Genomic DNA, 14,354 nt, shown 5'->3' with positions numbered 1-14,354 from the left:
TAACGCTGTACATGATTGATTGAATGAAATTCTCCCCGATCGCAGGACAGGATTAGTTGCCAGGGACCAGATGACAGGGTTTGTTAGCCACTGCCTCCACGTTCATTTGATTTGACCCTGTGTGATGTCGCTCTTTAAGGATTTATGAAGGATCAAGTGTATGTGGCACCATTACTAGTGACCTACCCACCACTTGAGACACAGAATTGAAGCAGCTATTGCATCAGTTACTCCAGACTTGCTGAATAAAGTATGGGATGAAGTACCAGTTGGATGTGCGCTGTATGATGAATGGTGCTGCTCACATTGAATGCTTATAAAGAAAATTGTTTGAGTTGCTCTTTTATTTCATGTATAATTTATCAATGTAAGTAAAAATGAATAAATAATAAAATCCTGATATTAATTTTGAAACACTGTATTTTTCATGATCAAGGTCTAATATCTTGCATTTCTGAATGGAATGCAGTAATTTATTGCTGAGTAATATTTTTATAACGTAATTCATCAGTTACAGCTGAAAGTTATTCAAGGTTATACTCGAATGGTTTTTGTATGTATCATAAAAAAATTATGATATGTACATAATTTCTTTTTATTACATTGTTTTATATCTGTATAAAAACATGCACAAAGGAAATAATTAATATTCATAATTAATAGTTTTATTACTTAAGTACTTAAAAACTGAAGTAATACTATATTAGTAAGGGCTCCGTAGTGTAGTGGTAGCGTCTTGGTTTTTCTTCCAGGGGTCCTGGGTTCAAATCTCAGTCAGGTTTGGCATTTCATCAAGTGGAAATTTCATGGCGTATGAAATTTCCACTTTTTCCACTACAAATTTCCACTTTCATATTCTCATGTACAAGCTTCATAGCTTCTTTGGTGAATTAATTCATCATTACACTTAAACTAGCTTTTGTCATACAGAATGGAAGAAGCATTATAATTTTTTTTCAGTCTCCTATATTTCCTGGTTTCCTCATAATCTCTGTTGTTTACATATTTTTGGTTAGATAAGTTTGTATATATGTATTGGAAGGGAATATATAACTTTGTTTGTATGTATTGGAAGGATAAAATTGAGAATTTTACCTGATAAGCTTATCAGCCTTGGTTAAGCTTTTTTTCAGCTCCTGGGTCCAAAACAGAATCCCTAGTTAGATCCATAGACAAAACATCCACCAATATACTAACACAAATAATAAACATTTGGTAACTAACGGATGATCAGATTTTCACAACTCTAGCATGGATTCAATGAGCACTGAGCCAAAATAATAGAAACTAAAGATAGGCTAGAAGAGGTCATGAAGAGGACAAAAAGAAAGACAAACAGCCTTACTAAAGGAATACTTGAAAGGATTCCTTAACAGTGAACTAATTAGTGATTTTGTCCATTTTCCCTAACGGATAAGGATATTATTATCAAAAGTGGGAGATGCCCATTGCTAATTTTATATTAAACAGCCCCACATTACCAACAATCACATTTGTTGTTATTCACATTGCTGTTATCTTGCTGCAATTAAGCTTTTGAAGATTCTGATCAAAAAATTTCACCATCTAGATACCAGACAGTTATTAAACTCCTCTGTGGGGTTGAACCCAGTAATTTCTTCATTATCATATTGTCATTAATAAAAAACTTCAAAAAATATAACATAATTTGACTTTTGCCTTTAATATATTAATAGTTTGCTATAATAGTTTAGTTATATAGTTTGCTATATAATAATAGTAGTTGCCTTTAATAATAGTTTTAATATCAGTTAATTATTTAATAATAGAAAAGATTTCACTTTTATTTAGTGTACCATCTGCTAGTATAATTAACAGTATTTCATAATAGTGAATAATTAATTTTAAACATATTATTATCATTAATAATCTGTGTTTGTCATTAATAAACGGATGTGACGGAAAATATTGTCTGTCATTCTACATTAATACAAGAAATATTTAGAAAATAAAAATACAATACTAATAAAACTGGAATTGAAAATTATTTTTTCATTGTTGGCAATGACTATGCTGCCATACCGAACAATCACCAACTGTCACAACCATCTAACAATCCATGATTACCAACTATCACAATATCAAATGTGTGACTGATATTGTATTATAGAATTTATCACGCCACATGCACAGCAACATTCTGCTTGTAATTGAGTTTAATATCAATTCCATATCTTGTCTTATGAATTTTTAGTCATTCAGTTTCTTTTTGTGAAAGGAGGTACTAATGTTGAAATTAATTACCACTTGGTGTTTTTTTTCTGGCAAAGATGTTATATTCATGCATAACATAAAAGTGAAGACAATTAGGAATAAAATCTTTCAAAATATTCAGAAAATGTTTATATTTGATGGAGATTCAGTGATCAAAATATATTTTGTGAAAAAATTATGGTGCAAATTTTGGCTGCTGAGAACACTGTCAAACAATTGTAAGAAAAATTGAGTTATTATAAGGCAAGCATTCCTCTTCATCCAATATGAGAATCAGGGTGAAGACTTATTGGACTTCAATGTAAGAGGGGATGATCCTTGGGAATGTCACCTCACACCTTTAAATAAGCAATGGTCAACACAGTGATATTTTTATTTTATCTTTTTGTTTTCTTTTAAATATCAACATAAAAAAGCTAGGAAATTGTTGCATAACTTTCCTGGTAGAAAGTGAAAACTTACATGAAAAAAGTGAAGAAATTTTTCCCTAGTTATTTTAATGTAGGAGTCTGATGGGACGCATCGTGAATCAAAAGCTGCCTGAGGCATATTGAATTATGTAAAAAAAATTATTCTACTGTCTGCGTAAAATTTTGAGATACAGGACCATGGCATGTTACCCACGGATGGTATATCTTTCTACTACTTGACCAATTTCAACCAAAATTATATGAGTCATCATACATATTTCATAATCAGTTTATACAAAGCTTGAAGCATAAGAACTGTAAAGTGATGACTTCAAACATATTATGCAAGGACCTACCAGGTTAACACCCTTGCGTGATTGCATAAAATTTTATAAACATCAGTAAACCTAGTTTGAAGATATAAGATAACTGTTGAAAACAAAACAAAAGAAAAAACAGCCGTATTATTCCCAAAACTGAGAATCAGATTGCCTGAATATATAACCAAAAGGACCTACTAATGTAATGGAATCATGTAATTAAATTGTACAAGAATGTATATTGAAACAACAAAAAAAAGAGAAAAAGATTTTTTGTTCTCCCTCCATATGGGAGTTTGAATAAGACCAAACATTTTAGAAAATATCTTAGCTATCTAAAGGGCATTAAATTATATAATAATATTTACCTACCTTTGAGTAACATTTTGAGATGTGGGATGCCGCAAGCTCCATATCTCCCTGCCTCCTTTACTAATTGTGATAAACATTAAATAGCATCAATACCCCATAATCAGAAATGGTCATGGCAGATTTCATTTAAATTGGTAAACCTGGTCGGGTGATCAAACCAATATTAAAAAAAGAACTGACAACATGTATCACACATCATTCCTGAATTTTTCAATGCTAATGTGTTTTTCGGTTAGTTGGGTAAAGAAACATCAAGATTGCAAAAAAAAACTGATGTGCAAAATTTGACCCGATTATAACCTTATACCGATCGAATAACTATACAGTCAGGCCTAATATTATTAATCTTGGTTATGATAAATGTTACTATTTCGATTTATAAGCTTGGAACTATCCATTGATGAAATTTTGTGTACTAATGGGACTCTTTGATCAGAATATTTTCCTACCAAAATATAGTACAAAATATAGGAAATCCAGATTGGATTTATGATCTCATTTTCAGTTGTGTAAATTTTATTTTTATATTTCACATCATACACCACCACAATTTATAAACGATATCCATTTGTTATAACATGGTAGTCTGTTAATTAAATTATTTTCTTGTTATTTGTAGCATTTATCAGTTTAAAAAATTCACCCCTTCAAATTTTATCTGATACTTCATTAAAAAGTTTTTTCTAAATATTTTTGTCATACGGTTTGTGTTTCCATGATGTTTTCTCAATATTACTGTCATATTTCCTGTATATCAATATGGATTGCTTATACTCATTATAGTAAATGTAATTATAATCTGATGTTCTGTAACATTATAATCCCTTCATTACCGGTAAAAGATGTTACTCAATAGTGCACTGAAAAATTAATCTAAATCCCTGATGTGATGTAATCTAAATTTCCTGACCCAGACCCAATTCTCTTTAACTTCAAACAAACCTTTTCTTTTTTTTTTTAATGAAAAGAGGGTTTAATTAAAAAGTGCTACTTATAAACTTGAATCTTAGTATTCATGTAATTAAATAAATAAATACTTAATTCGGTAATAATATATTACATACATCACATCAGGAATGGATAGCTACTTGAAGGATAAAAAAAGGGAACTATCTAGAAAAATGGACACATCAAGGGAAACCAACTGTGCAGTGTGCAGTGTCACAAAATTTACAGTTATTACTACACAAGTGATTAAGCACATTAAATTTAATAATAATTAATATATGTAATAATTGTGAAGAAGATATGTTTCAAAAGAAATACTATAAATTTAAAAAAGTTAACAATTTGTATTACATTAACGGAAGTTATTTAAGCATTATTATTAGAACTTGTTATTCATGGATTTAATATTACTTTAATTACAGTTATTTTTAAAAACTAGTATCGCTAAAAAACTCATTGACATTGGATTTGTAAAAAATAATCTTTTAATTATATTTGAAGTGTGTCAATAATTTATTAAAAATGAAACAGAAGCATAAAGCGATTTCTTATTTGCTAAAATATTTTGCTGCATTACACAGTTATGTTGTGTGATTTGGTAGAGGGGAAAGTTATTATGATCTTATTTTATATTCATTTAATAAGTGATCATTTTTTTTATTTTGAATAGTACACATTTGTAAATAGCATTTGTAACAAGCTAAGTCTTCGTAACCTAATAAATAATAATGGTCATAGCAACCAGTAAAACCAATTCTGACATTTTGAAGGGATCTCAAGAAATTATATCTTTCAAACAGGAATATACGTAGGTGTAATAAATATTTAGTAATGTAATAATTATGACAAACTGAGCATTTTGTTACTGCAATTTAATGCAAACCAGGTGGCTTGATTTTGTGACAAACAAAATCAATTTGATAATGCTAAGAAAATTTGTCATATAATAATTCAACCGGAAATTTCACTTAGTAGACAACAAAAATACCATTGTTATCATTAAAGGTGATTAGCAATGTGCTGTTCACATGATTAGCAATATTACGTCTAACTGAAAAAGAAGTAATGGTACGTTTTCAGTATGATTTTCCATGTATTTTTTTTTAAATATGTAAATACTGTATTGGTACTTGTTTTTAAAATGATTTGTTAAAACTTTTGTTGTTAGCTAATATCAGAATAGACAGTTTAACTCTCCTAGCGTAGCCTAGCCATCACAATGGATTGTGCTTTTTTTAACTAAATATTAATTTTGGGAATAAAATATAACAGCATGTAGTGAGAGCATTTTGTCCTAAAAGCATGTCAAATTATAGTAATACATTTATTTATTACTTTCTTTGTCAGCCTTCTGGTCAGCCTTTCAAGATACACATTTGTTAAGGTATGTATGTATTTTAATTTTTATTGTGCTCTTTCTATACATTTGGTTGGTATTTTTAAATTTGGAACATCCAATAAATGAAATTCTAGAGCTTAAATGTGTCAAGAGTAACATGTTACAGAGTATCATAATATGTCAAGTGTGTGTGTGTGTGCGTGCAGATGCGTATTTACCATGAATTGTTTCATAGGCAAATAAATAAATAAATTAGTGTTGGATATATAAATTCATTAATTGTGTAAGTCATTAGTGACTAATGACTATAACAGTCACTACAACTTAAAATTCAAATAAAGTTATGGGTTTTTTTAATTTTGTTTTTCAGAATAGCAAAATAAAATCTCGCTAAAAAGTTTTTTATTCGTCGTTAAATGTTGAGGCATTTTGAGATAACGAAGTGATGAACTCAGTTTTCAATTATTCATAAAGAGTTAAGAGGATTGGTGACATCTGTTATCAACTCTTCAGTACTGTGACTCCAGTTTAAATGATTTCATTGATAAAGTACAGAAAATTTTTAAGCTGTATTTAAGCAGAAATAAATTTTTAAGAAGGAAAATTGTCTATTTTTATCTTAATCAGAATTGTAATGGATTAATACAAGTTGATTTATATATAAAATATTACCTACAGGAAAATAAATATAGAATCATCTGTTGCATGAATCAAACAATCAATCATATTTATTACCTGGTATGAAACCCAGTAAACCAAAACAAGTAATATAAAAATGTTACATAGATCTAAACTATATTATTTATTACGACCAAAGAGACATTACAATCTACTGAGTAATGCATGCAATGTGAAGTATGCAATCTATTAACATTACATGGTACTAAAATGTCAGTAAATGGTATTATTTTGTGCAGGTAGTGGGGAATCGTGTTTTCCTTTCGTGGATGGAACAGAGCAGTTATCAGATCCTGTTGGAAGAATTTATTGATAAGATTGTGGAATTAGTGAGCCATATATATGGAGTTCCATTTATATTCCTTGCATCAATATTTAGTTGTTTTGCACTGTTCAAACTAGTATCATTAGTAAGGCCCAGATATCCACCTTGTTTTTACAATTTTTAAAGTAAGGGAATCAAGAAGATTGTTATGTGACTAAGAGAGTTAGTAAAGATGATTTTATCTCAACAGAAAAAATATTCACAAAACGTAAGATAATTTAAAATCTTTGGTCAAGAAGATTAGTTTTCATCATATTTCTGGTCAAATGATACACTATTTGCAGTAAAAAGGAAACAAGCTTCAAACTGCACCCATCAGGTTGGTCTGGAGGTGAAGCATCTTCGCAGATCAGCTGATTTCAAAGTTGAGAGTTCCAACGTTCAAATCCTAGTAAAGACAATTAACTTTTATACGAATTTGAATACTAGATTATAGATACCGGTGTTATTTGGTGGTTGGGTTTCAATTAATCACACATCTCAGAAATGGTTGACCTGAGACTGTACAAGACTACACTTCACTTACACTCATACATATCATCCTCATAAGTAATATCTGACGGTGATTCCCGGAGGCTAAACAGAAAAAAAATCTTCAAACTGCATATAAAAATAAAAATTTGTGGTTAGGTAGAGAATGAAATTTGTTTTTTTTCTATAATTCTGCAACTAAATGAAAACACTAGGGAGGAGGTAAGAAGATTTGGGTAAAAAATTGTGAAGTTTAACATCTGTAACTGAAACTAACCGGTTTCATACAATACAACATTGGAAAAAATATGTAAAAAACCTTAAATTGAGCAAGAAGAAATCTCTGTTACACTATGGATTTCTAAGAGAGGATGTGATACATTATTGGCGTTTTTAAATTCAAAGTTTGTTCCAGTTGGGTGTGCTATCTGTTGAAATGAGAATTGAAAGAAGTGGAATTTTTTGAGAATCCTACACTGGTTTCAGAAAGAAGGTATTTTTGAGGACTTCTTAAAAAATATTGGTGCAGGTTATGAAATTTGATTCCATCAGTACCATAACGATAACAAAAGACAGCTAGATGGAATATTACCACAAGGAATCACCTCAAATGAAAAAAAAAAACAAAAGCACTACTAAGTTTGGCTTACAATGTCAGGTTGACTGAATTTTGGAATTCTGAAGTGTGTTCTTGCATATTTTTCAGAAAAGAAGACAATAAATTCTGTATATTACATTAAAGCACTAAATATTAAAAAAAAGAATCAAATGGATTCAGGATAAAAACACTTCTTCAATATATTGCCAAACCTCCTATAAGTTCAGCTGAAATCTTGCAATTAAACTCTTGAGTTTTTCAGTACTGCTTCATTCACCATACAGTTCAGATCTGGTTCCTAGTGATTTTAATAATTTTCAGAACTAAAGATTACTTGAAAGTCTGTACTTTAGCCTGCAGCCTAGAGGTAAAACCTGCAATGAGGAAAATGGCTTCTAAAACAAAGCACTGATTTATTAAAAGATGAATTTAAAATTTATCCATCCAGTTTAAAGGGCAAAAGTGTAATGAAATTGACAGTGATTATTTGATTTGGTAAACTAGTTATGTATATATAAAAATAAAAGAGAAGATTTCTTTTTATTTTCTGTTCCATTAAATTATCTTTTACCATACTATAATTTATTTAAATGATGATGTTACTTTTTAGTTCAATCTTGTATTTCTGAGAATATATTGCAAAAGTAACAGAAATAAAAAGGTTGAAGAAAAAATTTAAATGATACCCCAGAAAATAATAAATATTGATGGAATTCATAAAATGACCACCTACTGGTTATTTATTACCTGCATAAACACAAATCATCACTGTGGTAATGAAAGTACCTATAGCTGTTTGTATTTTTGTTTTAATTATTTTCTAAAATTTACATAATTTTTATAAAATATGGATACTTAAAATTATTTTTTTGATCTTTTGAAAAGTTTATCTTTGTATGAGGAAAACTGTAGAACTCTTTTTATCAACTATGTAAAGTAAATTTGCGATACATTTCTGTATTTTGAAAGATATATAGTTACAGTAAGAGGTTTAAACTATTTTTCAGAAAATTGTTAAGAGTAAATTTACCTTAAGAAATGAATTTTTTTAAATTCTCTTCAATTTCTTCAACAAAGCACCAATGAAGCTTGCAATAATGGTCTAACAGAACAGTTTACATAGTTGAGCAGGATAATTTTTCTTGTCTCACAATTTGGGAACAGGTGATGTTTTCATTTAGCAACACTTTACATATTCAGATGGCTCTATAATCCCTTGAAAAAGATAAATTTTTAGCAGCTTCTTTCAATTTTTGAAACATTTTTGCTAGTCTGTTATTGTAGTTATTGCAGTATAACTGCAGTTATAATCACAGCTTTTAAACAAATTTCTAGAGATACAAGGTCATAAAAGAATAGTGGGGTTTAAGGCATGCATTAAATAAAAACAAAAACGCAGGAATATTATTTCAGTTATCAGTTTCCATCTCAAATAATTTTTTCATGATTAATAAATTTCAGTATGCACTACCTTCATCATTCAACAAATATCCAGTCAGTATTCAGTTCTGCCTGTTCACGATGTAACATACCTTGGTCACATTCTTTTTGTAAGTGATTCAGGTCACATAGTGTTTGCGAGTAAACAGTGCTTTTTAATGTATTCCTACAAGAAAGAAATTGCAAGAGGTTAGAACCAGACTTCTTGAAGGTCAGGATTTAGATATAGGGGCTTACCCATCTATCCACAGATTTTTCATTAAAAGAATGAACAAGTACATTTAAGTGTAAGGGTGCTCCATCTTGTTGGAAATATATTTTATGTACATTTTCAAACTCATTCAGTTGAGGAAAGAGATAGTGTTTAACTAAGAAGATAAATATTTCCATTAACAGTCTTATAAAAAAAAAATTACTTTAGGTGTGTTGCATGCTTTTTTAAAGATTTACCTGTCAGTTTTCAGATGTCCATTATATCCATGGATCGTGTCTATATTAACACAAGCCAAAATCATAATAAAATGTAATTTGTTGTATTTACATTAATTTTCTTAGATTGCACAATTATGAAAAACTATTCAGATACCTGTAAAGTCTATGACTTACAGTCTCTTTTGATACTATGCTTCCCAATAAATATTATGGTCTCGATTGTGTATATCTGCATTTTCCTTGCAGTTCATTCAAGTAGCAAAGTTGATCATAAGATTTATTATTATTTTACAATTGCTGCTGTAGTTCCTCTGGTTAACTTTAGATGCAAATTTATATCAAATTCGATATTTAATTATATTTCCTTGTTTACATATTACGTATTCTGAGAGGCATTAGGTGTGAGATATCACAGGTTTACTGTTGATTTTTTCCTGTTTATTGTTTATATAACCCGTTATCAATGCAAATTTTATTCAATTTACTGATGATATGACTAAATTAAAGATAGGATAATTTTGGAGGCGAGTTCATCTGTAGAGGAAGCACTGATATAATAAACACTGATTACTTAATTTCATTTGGATAAGAATGATGTAAGACTAAAATATTTCAATTTATTGACTTTTTTACAGGACCATTATTAAGTTTAGAAAGGGTTGTGATCTTATTAAATAATGTAATTTTCTGGGCTTACAGATGTTTAAGAATTTTATTTGTAAAATCAGTATCAATTGTATGGCAAAGCTAGTCATTTCTATATGTTTTGCTTTTTCACTCATTCATTTTCTGAAATTTTTATATATTATAATTTATAATTATTTTTTATGTAGTAGTCCAGTCATGTCATTTTCTTATGGAATGGTTTTGTGGGAAAATTTGACTGAGTTACAGGCTTTTAAAATTAAAATACTATAATCCTATAATGTAGCAATGATGGTACTATAAGATATATATATTATCCCTAAGGTGCTTATTCTGCTCAGTTTTTATATTCTTGAAATGCTGCTTGATATTTGGAGTGTGGTTTATTAAACAACAAGACTTTGTTTCTACTTCTTAGAGAAAGGAGTGATAGGTGATAATGGATTCATTGGAACTTGCATGACAAACATCAACACTGACTGGGCTGTTAAGTTGATTGTGAGTCATTGTTTCATGCATTTGTGATTTCTGTTGTATATCAGAATAATGCTAAGTTTAAAAATTGAGAGGTATATCAATTTGAAATTTTTAGTAAAATTGAACAAAACAGAAAAAAGCAATGTTTTCAATGCTTACTGAGGCTTATAGAGAAGACTGCTGTGATATATTTTGTCAACATGAGTATGAGTGGTACAAATAATTGAGTAAAGGATATCATAGCATGGAAGACAATGAACATCCTGGGCAGCCTTCTACTTCAAAAACTGAAGAAAATGTTGAAAAGATTAGCCAAATTGTTTTAGAAGACTGCTGACTCATAAATTGTATAAATGACAGCTAAAGTCATAAACATTGAAAAATATCCTGTGTGAAAATATCAACATGAAAAAATTTGTGCAAAGGTGTCCATAGGGTTCTCCCACAGAGCAGAATGAACATTGCAAAGAGATTTGCGCAAATATAATGGAATAACTGGATGTTGACCCCCAAAAGTTTTCAGAAAAATCATAACTAGTGACAAAACCCACTAGTATGATTCTACAATGAAATAACAGTTGATGGACTGGAAAACACTATCATTACTCATTATGTATTTTGATGTCGAGGGTTTAATTTTGGAAGAATGGATTCCACAAGGCATAACAATAAACTAACACTGTTGTTATAAGGAGGTTCTGACAAAGCCAAGAGAAAGAATCAGAAAAAAGTGTGTACAGATGGTTTCATTCTTCATTAGGACAATGCTTCTATGCCTACAGCACTTTCTGTGAAGCAGCTTTTGGCCAACAAACATATTACTACACTAGAATGTCTTCCATACTGGCCAAATTTGTCAAGAATTTCTCTTAAGTGTAATCTGTACTTTTAAGAAACACGCCTTGAATCAGTTGATGGAGTAAAGAAGAGGGGATATGTTAAAACAGCTGATAAACTGATTTGGTATGTCCATTCAATCGTTTGTAAACAAACAAAAATATATCAGTTTTTAATACAAATGGAGACTATAATAAAGAGTACTAGCTCTAAAATTGTAATAGATATAAATAAAGGTGAGTTATTCCATTGGTCTCGTTATTTAGTAAACACGTGCTGTACATTCATGTTGCTGATATTTAAATATGTTTACACTGCTAGAAGTCAAGATATTCTGAGGTTAGTGCTTTTCAAACACTGACTTAACTAGAAAAATTGTCTAGTATGGAAATTAGATTTTATAATAAACTAAAAATGTGGAATTTTGATGAATTTGAGTATCATATTTTACATTACCTTGTTTAAACAGTATTCATTTGATTTTTTGATCACAAGTCTGCCAACTGTGGCAATAAAATTAAATACAGTTCTATAGCGTATTTTGCAAAGAAAAAAAAAAATTTAAGTTATAATAATAGTAATAATATTTTATTTACTTGATTGTGAAATACAATTTAAGAAATATCATTGTACAACACTTGGTATACATAAACACCAGCTAGAAAAATTACAGTACAATATAATTTATTTAATTTTAATCAGTATAAATACTTTTACTCGTATCCTTGAAATAAATAATAAAATTATTTTTCAGAGGTTTTTCTCTTCTAGATTTTTACTATTTGTTAAGGGATTTTTAACAAATAAAAATTTAGTTCGTGAATTGTTACTTCAGTGTGGATTCACATGTAAATAATAAATTTATATTTAAATAAAATTAATACTATTTGAAGACAAAATATTCAGAAGTTAGTGCTTTTCAAACACTGACTTAACTAGAGAAATTCCTAGTACAGAAATTAGATTTTATAATAAAATAAAAATATGGGTATTAAGTGAATTTGAATTTCATATTTTACATTATTTTGCCAAGTACTTTGTCAGTTTTACATCCTAAATTTCTATGATTTAAAAGTTTCATGTAGATTATTGAATTTTCAGGATGGGTGCACTATTAGAATCGATCATCTTTTATAATCGAGAAATTAAAAAGAACTGTTTGTAAAACTTTTGACCAAATTAGGTTTTGAAATTTGAATTTCCTACAAGCAGGGATTTGGGATGTGATGAAAAAGTAACTGTCTCAGGATTTGTCTAAATGGATAAATAGAAACCATGTGGTAAAACATGATTAGAGTAGTATAAAAAATACATAATTAATTATAAAATAAAATGTACAAATAGTTGCAGTTCCTGTTAATTATTTAAAATATAAACAATGAAATAATATTAAACAATATATGAAGACATTGAATATAAGAATTAACCAGAAAATAAATCACAATTTAGAAAACCTTAATGAAACTTATTTCACCATATATTTACTTATGCATTGAATGAGATTCAGAAAATTCAGTGTTTTAAAAAGAAAATCTTATTTAGTATTATTTAAAAATTAATGTTTAATCAATTAACAAACTGTTTAAAAAGTTTTCCATTAATTTATTTAAAATACAATTAAAATTTTTTTTTACAGAAACTATATTACTCTGTCCTGGAAGTTTAAAAAAACCTGAATTTTCTACATCTTTGTTCAACATTTACGTAAATACACTCTCAAATAATTTTCATTAATGCTTACTGAATTATGGATTATTTTGTAATTATTTTTTTATATAGTGTCTTCATATATTTGCATTTTATAATTATTTTTTATGTAGTGTCTTGATGTATTTGCATTAACGTTATTATGTATGTTTATATTCTAGACCATAAATGTGCACTTCAGTCACATCTATTTTTTATATTATAATTGATTGTGTACTTTATGAAGCGACTTTGATCAAGATTTTATTACTGTTTTTCCTCGATCCATCCAGAAAAACTGGGTCAATTAATTTTTATCTATGTAGCATCTTGTCTACCCATTACTGACATGAGCTATTTGTAATGTGTTATATACTGATGAGAATAAAAGATTGATTTATTTAACTTTTTTAAAAGATTACTTATAGGATACATAGGATTTAAGTAAAAACACCTGTAGAATTCAGTTTCCGTTGAGGTGTGATAAATTAATGTGGGAATACAAAATTGGTATTTTGAATTTATTAAAAATTGATCCATTGATAAGTTCCAGTTAATTTCTGAATATTCTTACAATGTAGTTTTTTTATTTCTGGAAATTGTATAGTTTTTGTATTTCTGAAAATTGTAATGTATAGATCTGTTTCATTAGTAGGTTATGTTTATTATATAGAAACCAGATTTCCATTTTATTAATGTAATTTAGACAATAGTATTTGATTGAAAAATTTAGATTATAGAAAATCATATTGACTTTGCAATGAGATCTGAATACATCATTATAAGCTTGAATCAAAGCTGCAAAACATGAAGTAAATAAATCATACTTTTCCAGTCGGATAGGGTAGAAGTTACTAAAAATCAGTCCGTAAAATGATGCTAATGATATTTTAGTGCACTTCAGTTTTGTGTGACTTTGGAAGGATAACATATTATCAATGTTAGAGAGAGAGAGAGATATCAATATCTACTTTATTTAAAATAAAGTAAGTCTTAGATAGTGAAAAAAGTGTATAATTTTTAGCAAAAAAAGAGTACAACTTCTTTTAAGGAGGAATGAAGAATGCTTATTTGTGTCTGCATATTCAACATTTGAAATCGCTGAAAAAATTAATGTAGAAAGCCTTTTACATCTAATCAA

The 14,354-nt window shown here is 28.7% G+C and overlaps 1 protein-coding gene across 3 annotated transcripts in view; it reads left to right on the top strand.

Annotated features, from left to right (window-relative positions):
• Positions 1-14,354, top strand: part of LOC142321565 (angiogenic factor with G patch and FHA domains 1) — a 164,218-nt gene that overhangs the window by 137,870 nt on the left and 11,994 nt on the right. The window contains exon 10 of one of the 3 annotated variants that reach the window (XM_075359752.1): positions 5,995-6,195. The exons of the other annotated variants lie outside the window; for them this stretch is intronic. The gene's annotated coding sequence lies outside the window, so the exon portion shown is untranslated. Of the gene's footprint in view, positions 1-5,994; positions 6,196-14,354 lie in introns of those variants that run through there. 3 annotated transcript variants of the gene reach the window in all.

The sequence above is a fragment of the Lycorma delicatula genome, chromosome 3, assembly GCF_047948215.1.
Source record: "Lycorma delicatula isolate Av1 chromosome 3, ASM4794821v1, whole genome shotgun sequence".
Taxonomy (NCBI): domain Eukaryota; kingdom Metazoa; phylum Arthropoda; class Insecta; order Hemiptera; family Fulgoridae; genus Lycorma; species Lycorma delicatula.
Note: the sequence above shows the minus strand (reverse complement) of the source record. Positions and strands in the feature narration are given on the sequence as shown.